This window comes from Lepisosteus oculatus, chromosome 1 (assembly GCF_040954835.1).
Source record: "Lepisosteus oculatus isolate fLepOcu1 chromosome 1, fLepOcu1.hap2, whole genome shotgun sequence".
NCBI classification, from domain to species: Eukaryota; Metazoa; Chordata; class Actinopteri; order Semionotiformes; family Lepisosteidae; genus Lepisosteus; species Lepisosteus oculatus.
In genome coordinates, this window is record NC_090696.1 from 68,139,437 (window position 1) to 68,155,277 (window position 15,841).

Here is a 15,841-nt window from a genome sequence, read left to right on the forward strand (position 1 = left end):
ATCCAGCTGAGCAGCTGATCAAAACCCTATTGTGTTTGCTGTGAAACCCTGGCTGCTGGCATACAGACCAGCTCGAGATAAGGTCTGTGTACCAGGGTAATTAGATCTATAGTCTTCACACCCCGTGACGCTGGATATGTGATAGTGAATACAATGAGAAGAATCCTTTAGTCACCACAACGATGAGCTGCTCAGCGGGCTCCATGTATCTTTTGGACTCTACTGGATCTTACTGAGTGTCTCACAGTGGCTTTTGAGTGTAAGCCATGTAGATAATGCTGTTTAAGGCTCTTCTGCATTCTGCTGCCCACTATCAAAGCCTGAAAACATTAAATTATCCTTTCATGGAAATGGAGAAGAAAAACAAATCTTTAAAAGACAGCAGATAATACCTTTCTTGTGGTAACAATAAAAAATGAGTGTGCTCTGCAAGGAGGTTCATGAAAAAGTATTTTCCTTTCTTTATCATCATGGATGACTTTCTAAAACTAACCATGGATGATTCAAATATAATAGGATCACTGTGCCCCTCAAAAGTTTTTGGGCAAAAGGTGTTTTGTCAGAAGAAAATATATCTGTTAATAAACAGCAATTAAAATAACTTTCAAAACTTTTGATACTTGCATTGGTTTAACAGTGAGTGAAAGGGTAGTTGTACAGTGTGCCATATTGGAATTTGTTTTTTTGGGGGGTACAATTCATGGGGCGTTTATTTTTATATCTATTCAAATTGCACATTGCTATTTTTCTTTTACAAAACCAAGGAAGCAAATAAAAAATACACTGTCCTGTAATGAGAGGTGCAGTTTGCATTGAAATTATTAAGGACTCAGGAAGAAGAACTTGAGAGATCCCTATTAAGGTATGGCAGGATTGGGGGCTGTCAATCCCTTTAAAGAAGCAGCACTCAGGTGAATTATATCACAAGTCATTACGGGTACAGTCCCACCTCATTCCTAACAATTATAACAGACCCATCTCGCCCCTCGGAGCACCTTCTTCTTCACTGCCAAATCCAGCCCCGCGCCCCACTGCTGCCAACTGGCCTTTTCAAGAGAGTGATACTTCTCTTGTGCAGCTCTTCACTTTAAAAATCACCTCCTCTGTCGCCACTCCACCATCTTTCTCTTCTTTGTTATCTCTCGCTCCTGCACTCTGAACTCTTTCACCCTTCTCTCTACCTTTGTATCCAGCTAGAGTGATTCACAGGAGAGGCCTTCACCATAAAAGTCACGAATGCTGTGTGAGACTGGAACGCTTTTTATAAACACTGGTTTTCCCCCAGAATTCTTACCCTGTTCTTCTACAGAATGTATAGAATTACATATCCAGATAAGTTAATGAAGGATTCGTAGTTTGTATTACTATGTAATTGTTAATCCCCCTTGAAAAATGATTGTTCTCCTTCCTCAAGGCCTGGAGTGAAAATGCCCTTCAGATTAGGTACTCTGTTCTTCTAGTAAATATTTTACAAGGCACACAGCAAACTCCCTGGCCCACCCCTAGTGCAAATACAGTTAAGAGTAAGAATCACAAGGACAACTCCACACAACCAGGAACTCCCCCACCAACAGAAAAAAACAATATACAGTACAGTAAGGACATTCAAAGACGAATTACCTGTAAAAGTATCACTTTCTTCTTAACTTTGCCTCTTAACCAAAGACGGCTTAATTTATATGCACAAAACATTTTCTATACTCAATATTCAGTATTGTTCAAATGATGTAAAAACATTCAGCTAGTAAAAAAATAAGACATACTGTATATAAGCAAGACCAGTCACATTCACACCTAAATGCTAGAATCTTAAAGGTTATCTAGAATAGTAGGTAAACACAAGCACAACAAATTAATTAAATAAATAAAAACTTTTATACAGATCTGTAATGGTCTCCTACTGTATATCCATCTCCTGTAATGTTTTGTTATGCTAGAGCAATAACACAAAAGACATGTGTTAACTATTTTTTGTAACTGCAGAGTGATACCGTTTGAACTTTGGATTGAGAGCGAAGGAAGCTCAGAAACACACACAGCGTCTCCTTTGCAGGCCTGCCTTGTTGCGCAGTACATTTCCACACCGCTTTTGACACGATCGATGTGAAAAACGGAATTGTAAGGCAGGCTGAATTGAACGAGATTCCAGCTCTCCACTCTGGCATCCTCAGAGGTGCTCAAGTCAGGCATTTGCAAGTCAGTCCTGCCACTGACATGTAAGATACAGTATATTTTGTACCATTCCATTGGTCATACACCTCCGGTGAGTGCCACAAGACAGACTTTCGAACCCCTGTCAGTAACTGGAACCTGTGCTTTCAAATCCTTTTGTTTTCAAATGGAGACACAAAACTCCCCCCCAAAAAAAGAGATGCCATTCTCTGACCCTATTTTTTTTTTGGGGGGGAGGGGTGTGTGCTGGTAATTCCGTTGCGACGCGATGTGTTCGATTACGTGGTTGGCACGCCAAGGTTATGTGAAGGACACAGACGCCGTCAGCAAGCCAACCGAGGTCTGTGGAACACGCCTCGTGACCGGTCTGGACAGAGATCGCCAGCACACCCTGCTCTTGAACGCTTGACCTCTAGAGTTAACACGGACCACTGAGGCCCGGGAAAGGACAAGCCCTCCTTGAAAAATACAGTCACTGAGGAAGCATAAATACAGGAGCAAGGCTCCAGTGAATGCCGCTGTAAACCTCGAGAAACTATCAATGTCACAGGAAACCAAGAGAAAACCGGTACCATACCTGTTCCCACAGGACTGACACACACAGGCTTTCTGGGCTTTGTGCTGCGCACCTCTCTCAGCCTCTCCAGCCAACCAACCTGTATCAGCTGCCCACAGGCTTCAAAGAGCCAAGGTCCTACCTTGTTGACACAGTGTAAAAAGAGGTGTGGTTTTTTTCCTTGAGGCCGGTCCGCCCCCCACTCCCCTCCCCTCCCTGATATCAATGAAGGACCAAAGTTCTGAGATTTGAGGAGGAGGACATGTGTGTGTAAGGGGAGGGAGTGATGCTCATTCGCTCTTTTAAGTTTCTGAAGGCATTTCTTGACCCAACGGGTGAAGGAAAACACAGCACTGTTCATTTTAGCGGTAGACCTCTGAACTCCAATGGGGACCGGCTCTATGACCTGAAAGTGATAAAGTGATTTGAGTGGTGTCGATATAATCCCTTCAGTCCTTTCCATTGTTCTTTTGATTATTTCCAGAGACAGTCACCTTTAAGTAGAATACAAAGGCGGAAAGTGCCTGGAAGAAGAGCCACTTTGCTTTGAATATGTGTTTGGAAGCACTTCGCACTCACAAACATGTGCATGAATGAAAAGCTACAAAGAAACAGCTGCTGATATACAGTAGAACACATTGTGCTGGATTCCCTTTGCCAGCGTGTTGAGTGTGTGTCCTGAGTGTGTGTCTTGCACACTCTTTATGTCATGAACACGTATGTCCAGGAACACGTTAACAAATAGGGAGGGCCTGAGTTACTGGGATTATGAGCAACCCAATCCCATACAAAGTGCACAAAGACAAATACATAGCACAGCCTTAATGGATCATAGGCTCAGATCTATCCCAGTTTCTGTGGTGCTGCATAGGCCCAGCAAATACTCCCCCAGAATAGGGGAGAATGGTCCAGGATATCCCACCCAGCTGTGTTTATAAAGCTAGGCTGTTGGGCCCCAGTCTCATGCTCAGGAATCAACATCATCATGTGCACTGGGAACTGGGGATTTTCTAAGTCCCTGGGGCAGTCAGTTTTGTACAGTCTCTAACAATGACAGAGGAAACAGTGTAGGAGTCAGTCAAGACCGGCCTGCTCTGATTTTCCACACATTGTTCCACGTTATTTTTCATTATTTCTTTTCTGTAATCATATACAGACTGTTGGGAAACTGCTCAAGGTTGTAGTTGGGATACTTTTTGTGATATTCAACACAAGTAACAGAAACAATGGCACTCTTGAAAAACATAACTAAAGAAGCATTCTCGGTGGAGGAAAACTATTAGAACAATGGAGTAAGTAATGAGAAAGCACTGTTTGGGCTGAGAGAGCCTTCCAGAGGACTAAAACATTATGGGACAGTCCCATTACTGTGCACCATTTACCCCTCTCCTGGTACTGGAAACACACGGGCCACTCAGGGTTACTATTACCCTATGCAGGGCTAAAAATAATAGGGTTAAAGAACTGAAACTCTGCACTGGGGCAAAACAGCTGGACACAGTGAATATTTTAACCTGTGAAGTCAACGGCTTAATGACTTTCAATTAAGTAATTAGGGCCTCAGGTGGATCAAATTTCAGAAGACTCTGTGGCTCTTCAGGAGTGAATAACTACTTCAGATCATTCATTACAGCATAATGTGGAGCTGATGCTGGAAATTAATGAATAGATTATCTTGGGGAGATATCATTGTGGCTTGTGCAATCCCATCTCCAGTAGATAGCAGATACAGCATATTAAATGACAAGTTCATTCTCACAGTAGGCACTAATCTGGTGGGTCTGACACCGTAATGTTCTTTGAGTGTAAATAATGTTGCTTAATCAATTTTCTTACTTTACAACTAGTAATGAAAAGTGTTTTTTTTGTTGTTGCATTGGTCTGCTCACATTTTCCAAGAATCCTTAGTGTCTGCCGTCAGGCAGTGCGCTAAGGCCAGCACTCAGTAGACCGAATGGGTGAAAGATTAACAGGCTTGGTGTAAGCCTCTTCCTCCATGAAGAACTAAGCATTTGCTGAGTTTGTGAAGGGAGCAGACTAACACCTAGGAAATACAGAACTGAAATCATGGCAAAAATGTGATCAAGCATGGAGAGGTGTGGTAAAACATTATCCAGACTGTGGGACAACCAGGGACAGGTAAAGTAAATGCATTGTATAAGCATGGTACTTCATGACCATAGAACATATCATGCAAATGTTGCATTATGAACAGTCGTAACAGGGGTCCCCTGCATGGGAGTGAAGAGGGAGTAACTTTTTTTAAGTGAAATTAAATTAAGTGCATCTAATTCTTTTAGATTAGTGACTTCCTACAAGTGATCAAAACCATTTTTGATCCTTCTTCCTCCTTGCTTTTTTTTAATCCTAACGAGCGTGCCCAGCAGTAGATTCATGCTTAAGGTGTAAGCGAGTGCTGACACCATTAATGAGTTTCTGTTCTCACCTAATGTCTCCTAGAGTAATAGACTTCGTATCGGAAACTGACTGTACTTGCATGTAAATCAGAATCAACTGGGGTTGTGCCCTGAGGTGTTTCTTTGGTGACATGAGGAGAAGCGGCTGTTCTGATCTGTAATCGCTGCCTTTTCCTATTCCTGGCGCTCCAAAGGCTAAAAGCAAAGAGTGGCTCCAAACCTCATTGTGTAGCAGTTTCACACTATGAGCTGGCTTGACATGAGATGCCATGAAGGTTCTGCTTAACCTGTAGAACAGCCCAATCGAGAATAAGATAAGATTTGTATCCTCCTCAGTTCTGATTTTCTATGTTTAACCGTAACTCCTGCAAGTTTCCCTCTAAGGCTGTGAAATGGAAAATAATAATAATTAATAATAATTGCTTACACTTATATAGCGCTTTTCTGGACACTCCACTCAAAGCGCTTTACAGGTAATGGGGACTCCTCTCCACCACCAATGTGCAGCATCCACCTGGATGATGCGACGGCAGCCATAGTGCGCCAGAACGCTTACCACACATCAGATATCAGTGGGGAGGAGAGCAGAGAGCAAATACTCAAGAGACGTGTTCCCTTTACACTGAAATACGCTGAAGAGAATTTGCTGCACCTAAGACAGTCTCACAACCTTAGACAAGATGGAAACGGAATCTGAGGCTGGGTGGACTCTTTTGGGGATTTTTCTTAATTGTCACAAAAGACCAGAGGTAAAAACAAAACACCGCAAAAAAATAAAGAAAAACAAGGTAAATACAAATCACTTACAGTTATTACAGATCCTTCTTTTAAACATCAGTGTTTCCTTTCCTGCCACTGATTTGAAGGAATTATTTTCTTAGCTGCCTCTTTATTCATATGTGGTTCACTGGACATGGAGTTTGAAGTGGAATGTTTTTTTTAACTCTCAGCTCTGCAGAACAAAGTCCAGTGCAATGGAGCCACTCGGTACTTGGCTGAGAAGATCAGGGAGGCCTGATAAGGATAAGCAATGCAGTTCTCTTAACCTCTGCACCTTATATTGCTTTATTGTGCGGTCCCAAGGCAGTAAGTCTGTGGAGCAGCAGTGATTTATGCCTTGATGGCACACAGTAAGACATACCCAGTCCTTGAATAAAAAAGCCGTTCCCACAGAAGCAACCATTTTAAAACCAGTTGTGTAACTGCAGATGGACTACCAGAGCTAGTAGGTACTTGTTAAACGTTCAGAGTTGACAGCGCTGGGAAAAAACAACAACTTTAAACATTGTTAAAAACATGATGTGCTAACCGTCTTGCAGTATCAATTCAATTCAATCCAGTTATTTTCCATTATAGGTCAGGACGCAGCTAAAAAAAAAAGGTTGTTCTTATCAAGTGTTCATATTCTCCACAGCACAGCTTGTCATTACATCTGCTACATTTCAAGCAATGTTATTCAAAAAATGCTGATCAAAGTCTAAGTACAGAACATACTGAAACATGAAAGCACTTTCTCAAAAGTCCAGTAAATGAACCCAGCCTGAGAGCACAGCAGTGACTTGAATCATTCTCTGTACCCCACCATTGCTACTGTGTTTTTGTTTTTACAGCAGTTGATGCACAAACATTCATGACACCCGCAGAAATACCTCCTGGTTTCACATTCACGTTGCTTGCTGCTTCTTAATGCCTGAGCTTTTGTGGAAAAATTCATGACATAGTTTTCATTTGTCAACTCCTCTTTGTAATCAAAGAGCGCCATTTTAATAGGAGCATTGTGCTAGCACCTGAGAACCAGTACTGCGCAGGGCACCGTGGTGAAGAGAAGAGAGGTGCTCAGCCCACTGCACAGAAATGAATACTTTTTCCATCATTCTCCTGTTTGAAGAACGACAGACAGCGGATACTTGGTTTGCTTCAGCAGGGACTGTAGTGTCTTTATCTGGCATAACGGCCCACGCCAGCATCTCTAGTCTATAGCAAGAGAAGTCGTTTTACTATTACTTTGCTGGGGACCCCAGATATTTTGAATATACTGTGAAAAACTGACACTCCGGGCTCAGGGGAGTGAGTACTTGCTCTAACACTAGAACAACATACAGAGATTTTAATGTCAGTGTGCATGAAGACTAAAGAACATTTGTGATAAGATTTCCGACGTTATTCCCTAATGTTTACTCATGATAATGGACAAAAGGGTTCAGTTGGCTGTTACAGAGGTCCCACGCTTCAAGTGAAGAACTACGCGACTCATGAATACCTGTGCTAAAAAGCAAAATGATGCACTGAAAGGACATTAGACAAAACACTGGCGTCCGTGGCAACACTTCATCCCAGACTCTTAAAAATTGGTTATCCTTAGAAACAACACTAAACACAACATTGTTTTCATTTTGCTCGTGACCTTTAAGGCATTAATGTCTCCACTGCATAAGTTCTTGAATGACTAATGTAGTCCAGAGTAATAATAAGTCCTTGATTGTACAGTGCATAGTGCTTTTCATCCCAGAGCACTTAACATACAGGAAGGGAACCTCTTCATCCACTGCAGACATGCAGGACACACCTGGGTGACATGTGGCCAGCAGCCCCACTGCACAGCAGATCAGATGGAGAAGCAAGAATTTGCCTCACAAATTAAGTTAGGGTGGGTTTCCAAATCAAGCGAGTGCACTAACGAAATGAACACCCCTGCTCTTGCGAACAGGGTGACAGGTACTTCAATGATCAGTAAGTCCAGACCTCAGTTTCATGTCTTTTTCAAATGACGGCACCTCCTACACACCATGTGACATGGCCTTGGTTATCTTCTGAGATCAGAAGAGATCGGACTAGACAGTGATAATGCTGCTGCTGGGAAATATGGTAGTATGTTGTTATTTTATCAGCAAGCTATGATCAGAACATGTCGATGCAATAAGTCAAACTGCCCCTTTTCTTTCAATTCGGAAAGTGAGAAAATTTGAAGATAGACAACTGTTTAAGCAACGTATCTTACCTTAAAGGGATTTTTGTCCTGAGCAGTTGTTGTAACTTTGTAACTGAGCTCCAGCTTAACAAGTGGTTTTTAGTCTTGAATTCCCTTATAACTCCATAGCTGTTGACCTTCAACAGCAGTTAATTGGCTGTTTCATCAGGCTTGTCTGAGTCATATGCTTTAAATACAGCTAGGTTTGTGTTAAACCCAATGAATGGAATATTCAAGGTATCCTATTCTAACTCTAGCTTTTAAAGGATTTGCAAATTAGAACTGATATCAGGACTCAGTGAAACCTAAACAAATTATTTTTAGCGATAGTCAAAGCTTGCTGTCTGTTGGGTCTCGTTATTTGGGCTATCGTTCGTTCGAGGAATTCAGACTGCCATGGTAATAAACTTCCCTTCTACAGAGGCTTCAAATAGATAATAAGATGCCTCCTGTGATTCAGATAGGATGTGGCAGCCAAATGGTAGCATGACTGCCACTTGAAAGAGCAGAGATACAAGCCAGTGGAAGTTTAGCTCCAGGAACCTATCCTAGAAACAGGGAGGCTGTAACAATTCAAGGATACTTAAAAGGGGGCTCACCATGATGTTTGTGGAAGCAAGTAAAAAAATGTCTAAGGTGCTAAATACTCCTTAGTGCTTACATACATGTATTCCATCACCATATAAAACAAATCCAAACGAATGTAAGAAAGATGGTTGGCCACCTATCTCCCACAGCCTGTGCAATGCAAAGATGGAAGTGGCACAGCTCACATTATCATCGCCTGGCCAGTCACTGGATACTAACCTTGTCGAGCAGATGTGGACTCTCTTTCATCCACTTCCTGCACAACGCAGCCAAGGTAACCTAATTTCTATTTAATCAGATATGCACTGCTGATCCTGCACATGCAGTGTGTCAGAGAACTGCTGCATCAGGCTAAAGGAAGCACTGTATAACATTAGCCCCGTTTTTATTTGCTTGTGCTGTTCAAGGAGCCGGCCAGGATAAATAGTTGCTCAATACACCATGGATTTCCATTTACTTCCACTGATTCTCTCTCCTTCAGTCTCTTTTTATATTTTGCATATGCATGTACTTACTGTAAATGTGTTTGTGTATGTATAATACATTATGTACAGTGTGTGTATTAGGGATGGATGCAAAATACTACACCGTGATAGTTCTTCCCACCAAAATACTTCTCTTGGTTTTGTTCAATATTTCATCTCACATATTCCTTGAATTGGTCAAACACTGAGCAAGCCCTGGGGGGGTTGATGAGTTTTCATTTCAGTTTAGGCCTTTTGCACAACTAGGTGGGGTGGAGATGTTCTTGGTTTCACTGTACCACAAGTGTGAGCAGCCTCCTCCTCTCTTCTCCATCTCTCTTTCTCTCTAAACGTGTCCAGTCTCTTTGATGGCCACCTGGTCAACCCAAACACAAACTAATAACTAATTGTACTCTCCCTGCTTTTAAAATCACACCATCTTCTCTTCTCGCTGCACAGACTGGAGTTTACACAGACCCAGTAAGAACCTCCTGTCACTAATGAAACCAGTAAAGGCCACATCGGGGACAAAACTGTTTCCCCAAACAAGGAAAGAAAGAAAAGTAACTGCAGACATAGACTCCGAAACTGCACAGTAATCCCCTAACACACTATGGAGGTAACCTAAAGCTTAAAGGTGACACTACAAATCAGACACAGCATAGTTATAACAATTAAGAGAATATCTTTTATGTTTCAAACCAATTATATTTCCCATTCTGTATCGTTAAGATAATTTCACAGCTTAGCCTGGTATTGCAAAGAGCCCTTTTTGAAATGAGTACATGTAATGGTAAAATGAAATTGAAAGCCTAGATTAGACGGAGTTAAGGACAGTTGAGATAAAAGAAAAACAATTGTGTTCTCAACATGTTAGGTCAAGCATAGAAAACTGATCATTCTGAGCCGTGAAGTGCTCAGATGTATGAAATCTTCCTGCTGGGAACATATCTGGGTTTGCCCAAAAGAGACTGTCTGAACTGGGGTTACATATCTCTTAAACTGGCACCTTAAACCTGCGGTGGACGAGAAGCAGATCTCTCACTTTTCTTAGTTGTGCTCTCCGCTGTTGTGCAAGATAATCCCTCTTCAGTTCACCCTGAGAGGCAGAACCTGTTTACCGAAGCACGCACAAAGGCAGACATTTCATACAATCTGTCCTGCGTTCACCAGCTTTTGACCTGGCCATTCTTCACCCCCCAGGGACCACAGCCTGCACCCACTACTGTAAAGTCATGACCAGGGCTGTAGCCTCAAGAAAACTACCCCATGGCAGACGAACCCCAGGGCAGGTGTACGCAAGGGCATGAGGAAGAGAGCTGGGACACGTGGGAAAAGCTGTTTGAGATCGGATTTAATTATTTCTCTCGCAGTTCGGTGTGATGTGGCAATTAATCATGGTAGTTAACAGATCAAACCAGTATAACTGGTTTGAGAACAGTTTTTTTTACTTGAACTGTGGAGGAAAGGTGGTTTCTTACCCACACCGTCTCTCTGAGAGACATCAACTAGACAACGATAACCTCTAAAGACTGAGGACGTCTTTATTAGCTGTAAGTGGGCACAGTTTAAAAGTTTACAGAGCACCCACTGCAATCTTCCCAAAACTGCCACAGCAATTGTTGTTATCCCTAATTAAACCACATGAATGTGACCCAATGATATTTTTAACCAATTGTTTTTGTTAAATTTGAGTAACGATGTGCCTAAATGATTATTTGAAATATAAAAATGTATAATTTCTTGAACAATTGTTTTAGGTAAATACAGTATGGGTTAAGCATAGAATACCAACACATAAGGAGAAGAAGGGCATCTCAATTAACCTTTAAGAAAACTTTTAATTTGATTTTTCAGAGCTTGCCCACAATTATGCATAAATTAAAACTTGCGGTCCATTAATTTAGCACTTGACAGGTTAAGGAACTTCTGAGATAATGTCATGATGAGATACCACATTAAATATTTTTTTTCCTGTGCTTCCGTAAGGAACAGAGTACTTCATAAAGGTTTACAAAATAATAGCTGATATTAGAGACAAGCCAGCTTCTTTCAGCTAATCCAGGCATGACAGTACCTATTTTTAATACTATACATACCAGCCAGGCATAACAATTCTAATAACACCTCACTGGGGCACCATCCAGTAAAGACCAGTCATATGGAAGGAAATCTGTTACTTAAAACGCCACTCTAGATTGCATTCCTAACAAAATCATTTCTTTTAATTACAAATAATCCTCCTCTAACGACTGACACCTGTAGTGTACACATTGAGAACTGATTTTTTTTCCCAACAGGAAAGCTCTCTATAGGGGTTAATACTGAATAGGCTGTGTACAACTGTAGGATTAAGAGAAAAATTGCCATGTGCAAGGATAATCCACTCGTGACCATCTGAAACTTCACATGTACTATTCGTTTTTTCAGTTTAGAAAGATTTCAGTTACAATGTACTAAGAAAAGTGCTACTTAGTATGTTTTGATTTGGTTTTCAGTCAATGTCTTTGCTTCACCTTTGTTTGTGAGCAGTTGCTGCATGGAGTTTGAACTGTATTTATATAAGCAGGAACATTTTAGTCACTATAAGACACTCCCACACTCACCTCCTCCTAGACAGGAGCTAATTGAATCAGTGCTCAACACATAAAGGTAGAGAAGACAGCAATGTTGCTTTAGCATAAAAGGAGAAGAGAAGAAAAATTAAAACCTTCTAGCTTTTTTTAACCTAAACAGATATAGTAGTCAAATCCTGTAAACCTTTCTAACAAAAATTTTTAAACTGTGCTTATTGAAGACTGGAACCCAGACCACTATGAGAAATGGCTGGTATCACAATAATGTATTAATAACAGTACTGATGTTCTTTTCCACTGTGGCAGAAGGAACCTATGAATTCAAAAGACAGAGTTGTGGTTGCAAAGAAAGTCTAGGCACTAAGCTGTTCTCTAAAATGCCTTTTTTTGACACAAACAGCCTATCCAATGTAGTTTGCTGGGACCGTAGATCTTGAACGTCTTAACCACCCAGAACTGCTTTATAGTAAAACAACATGTCCCTTTAAAAGAAAATCCCAGGGGCACAGACTACCTCCCGATAACGTCAGACTGCATCAACATTCATTTGGGTTAAGTGCATTCTTTAAAGCTGAAATCTGCTGAAATCTAAAATCCAGACACACAGCCTGCATGCACCCAATATATATACAGAAAGATGGGATGAGCACTTCTGCTTGGTACAGATCATGGTAGTATTTCTCTCAGCTGAAAAGAACCACAAATACAAATAGGTTCTGGCAGAAACCAGCCCTTAAGAGTCAGAAAATATATTCCTTGACAGTTTTGTTACCCTGAGACTATCTGTTCAGAGATCAGGTCCAGATCCCAGAGAGAACCTAATTCAGCTTTAAAGGGATTCCTGCTTCCCAGTCACCACAAACACTCCGAACACAAAAACACACTATGGGGTTTGGGCCATCAAAAGTCAATTATCAATGATGGAAAGTGACATCTATGACCCTGTTGTCTAGGACTTCTCCATGCAATAAAAGTAGCCTAATTAAGGATCAGGTTGATATTTATTTGTGGTTTATAGCCTAAAGTGGATCTTTACAGGTAATTCAATTTGCAAATGCATGAATGTTTCAAGAATTTAAATATTTCATTTGTAAAGTGGTATTTGAATGTAAATGTGTGAATGTAAATAAAATGAAGTATAATTAATACAGTGAATAAAATTCCTTGAAAATATGTTTTTCCCATTTTCAGTGATTCTGTGACAGCATGCACTTTGAGATTGATGCAACCTAATGAAGAGCAAGATATTATTGGGTCTTCTGTTGTGTTATGAAATTGAGCAGCTTAAGCTGTGTTTTAGGCAACTAAAGCTAAAATACTCCAATTAGCATTGATTTTTTGAAGATTTTGTGTCCGGCTTCCCTTAATATAAAGTTTAGAGAATAGAATAGAGATTAGAAGAGATTTAGATATTAAAAGAGGATAGTTTGTAAGTCTTAGTGACATAAAATTCAAAGTGCACTTTGTACTGTTCTCTATGAATTCTGCACTAGTCTCTCAACATCTTTCAGGTGGCGTGTCCTTCACTTTCAGACAGCTTGCCCACAGCCATAACCCTTCGCTCACCACCCACACCCAGACGCACTGTCCGCTTCCTTTACAAATCACGAGCTCCACAGCAAAAACAGTGAGATCGATAATCAGATGGAGGAGCTATTGCACTGAGGGGCCCTTTTTAGGAGTACTTGAAGAGATCCCAAGTTTCTGTTGCTCAAGCTGCGGCAGATCTGGTGCGAATGCCTCCTGCACTTCACCGGCGTGCAAGCAGCCCCACGCTTTTCTCTTTGAATCCTCCAAACTGTAACACTTACAGCTGCTCCTCGGATGCTCAGAAGGACAAAGACAGCTCAGCGTGACAGCTGCTCTCATTACAGGGCCCATCCAAGTCTCGCCGGTATCACCTCCAGATTGTGAGCACATGGCCAGACACAGAGGGTAGGAAATGACAGCAGACTCTCCCAATCGTGACAGCACTTAGATATTTGTGTGCTGGCTGCTGAGCATTGGGCAGTCCCAGTAATAGCTGGCTGGAGACCTAGCCCTGGTGATTCCAAGCAATCTTTGCTCTGTACCGTCTCACCTGTGCTTCCTGCAGAGACGTGTTCCGGTTGGAAAACACAGTAGTTTCTCTTTTTGATATTTGGACACAAGGTCATGCCGAACATGCATTTGTAAAACAACATAAAACTTGCTACGTCCAAGAAAAGAATAGCAGTACAGTATCTGGACACAGAACAGAGCGTCCTGCAGGGTGAGACCAGAGTTGTATTGATACAGCGTGAGCATTGCATAAAAAAGTGAATTAACAGACACTGGTGAGACCTTCACAAATATGGGCCAGGTTGCAGCATGTGTAGCATCATTGTTTATCTTCTTTTCTTTGAAACAGAAGCACAACGTCACTCTGAAGTTGAGAAAGTGAATTACACACGGCAATGAACTGACAACTTAAGCAATGAATGGCTAAGTCAACTGCTCACTTTCTTAAACATGACCTCTGAGGTTTCGCAAAACGTTATTGCCTCATCCTAGGTTCTGTGTCACACTTTCTGAGACTTGAGTGTAAAGAGAAGACAGAAACACGTCTTCTCTTTGCGATTTTCTGACAGATTCTCCCTTTTCATGTAATGCAGTTGTTTTTTTCCAGCCTCGTCCTCTGATTAGAAAAAGCACTAAGTGGTAAAAAGGATCGTCAATTTTGTGGAACTAATAAAAATCAGAACTGATAAAATTGCCCGTGCTAACTTCTGTCACTTTTTTGACAGTGAGATTCACCATTGCTGGTGGTAACATCAGTGTTTTTTTAATATTAAATATTGTTTTTTTTTTATTTTAAGGGGAGGCTTGGAATCACTGCATCCATCCTAATCTCTGCCACGCTATTAGGGGGTCATTCTGCTCCAGATAATTCCATCATTACAGAATCAATGCATGTGACTGAACTAATTAAATAGTTTAGCCCAAACAAGCGCTTGTTTGTAGAAACTTTGTGAAGGCTAAGAGGATTAGGAGTTTCCACGACAGTGAAAGAACCTATAGCTTCAAGAGTGCAAGGGGTGCTGCTACGATCCAAACTGCACATAACCCAGATCAGAGAGGACTGGGCCTGTTGTGATCTGGGAGAGCCGAGTCCTCCAGGCAGCCGCTCAAGGCAGTCAAGACGCCAGAATTGTCATCAACTAGACCACTAAAAGGACGTGAAGCCCAAACGGGGATTTTATCCCCCATTACCTGGGCCTTTTAACACCAGGAGGCTGGGAATGTAGCTAATTTACACATCCTTCTCTTCACACAAAACACACATTCCTCAGACACTGGGGAAGACAGCTCTGAAATTCTGTCGATCTGAAAGTGGCACCTGCTCCTGCTTCAACAACACCATCCTGCTTCACCATCACTCATAACATTGGCACTGTGTAGCCTAACTCCTGAAGCACAGCCCAAATTTTATTTTTTAATACAGTATGTGGCTCCCTTTCATAAACACCCCTCTCTCCCTAACAAACACGACCATCCCAAATGTTGTTTTTTTTACTTTTTCAAGAGGTCTTTGTTAACAACAAAAATGTCTACCACAACAGTGTATATGAAAATATGAATTGCGATGAGTTGCAAAATATTTGAAAGATATTCAACTTTATTTATTGCTTACATGTCAACATGTTTTCGTGTAAACAGACACCGAGACTGCATTGTTGTGGTAGCTGTGTGTTTGAGGTTTCTACATCTCATGTTCTGTTTTTACCAGCCCTTTCCAGGAGCACCAGTACCCATCAAGTAACTGAGAACACAATACTTTGGCAAGAAGAGTGCACAGATTAACTAGCACACAACCAGCCGCTTAACAGAGACACAAAATCTCCACACGAGCCTCATAATTCAGGCTCATCCTGTACAGTGCTGTTATTGAACCCTGGTCTTCGTGAGCTCCATTCCTACGTGTTTTACAATTTCAATCAGGGCAGTTTGAGAAGAGTGGTGGAAACCAGTAAGGACACTGATTCCTTACGACTAGTGCGTTCCCAGCCCTAGTCCTAAGGGACTTTGTCTTCTGGTGTTTGTTGCAACTGGGCACTTCCTCAGCGGTGTTAATCGACTCG

General features: G+C 41.5%; 1 protein-coding gene across 8 annotated transcripts in view; it reads right to left on the reverse strand.

The window, feature by feature from the left end:
* Positions 1 to 15,841, reverse strand: part of rbm47 (RNA binding motif protein 47) — an 82,776-nt gene that overhangs the window by 31,845 nt on the left and 35,090 nt on the right. Inside the window, exon 1 of one of the 8 annotated variants that reach the window (XM_006629919.3) lies at positions 2,750 to 2,857. The exons of the other annotated variants lie outside the window; for them this stretch is intronic. The gene's annotated coding sequence lies outside the window, so the exon portion shown is untranslated. Of the gene's footprint in view, positions 1 to 2,749; positions 2,858 to 15,841 lie in introns of those variants that run through there. 8 annotated transcript variants of the gene reach the window in all.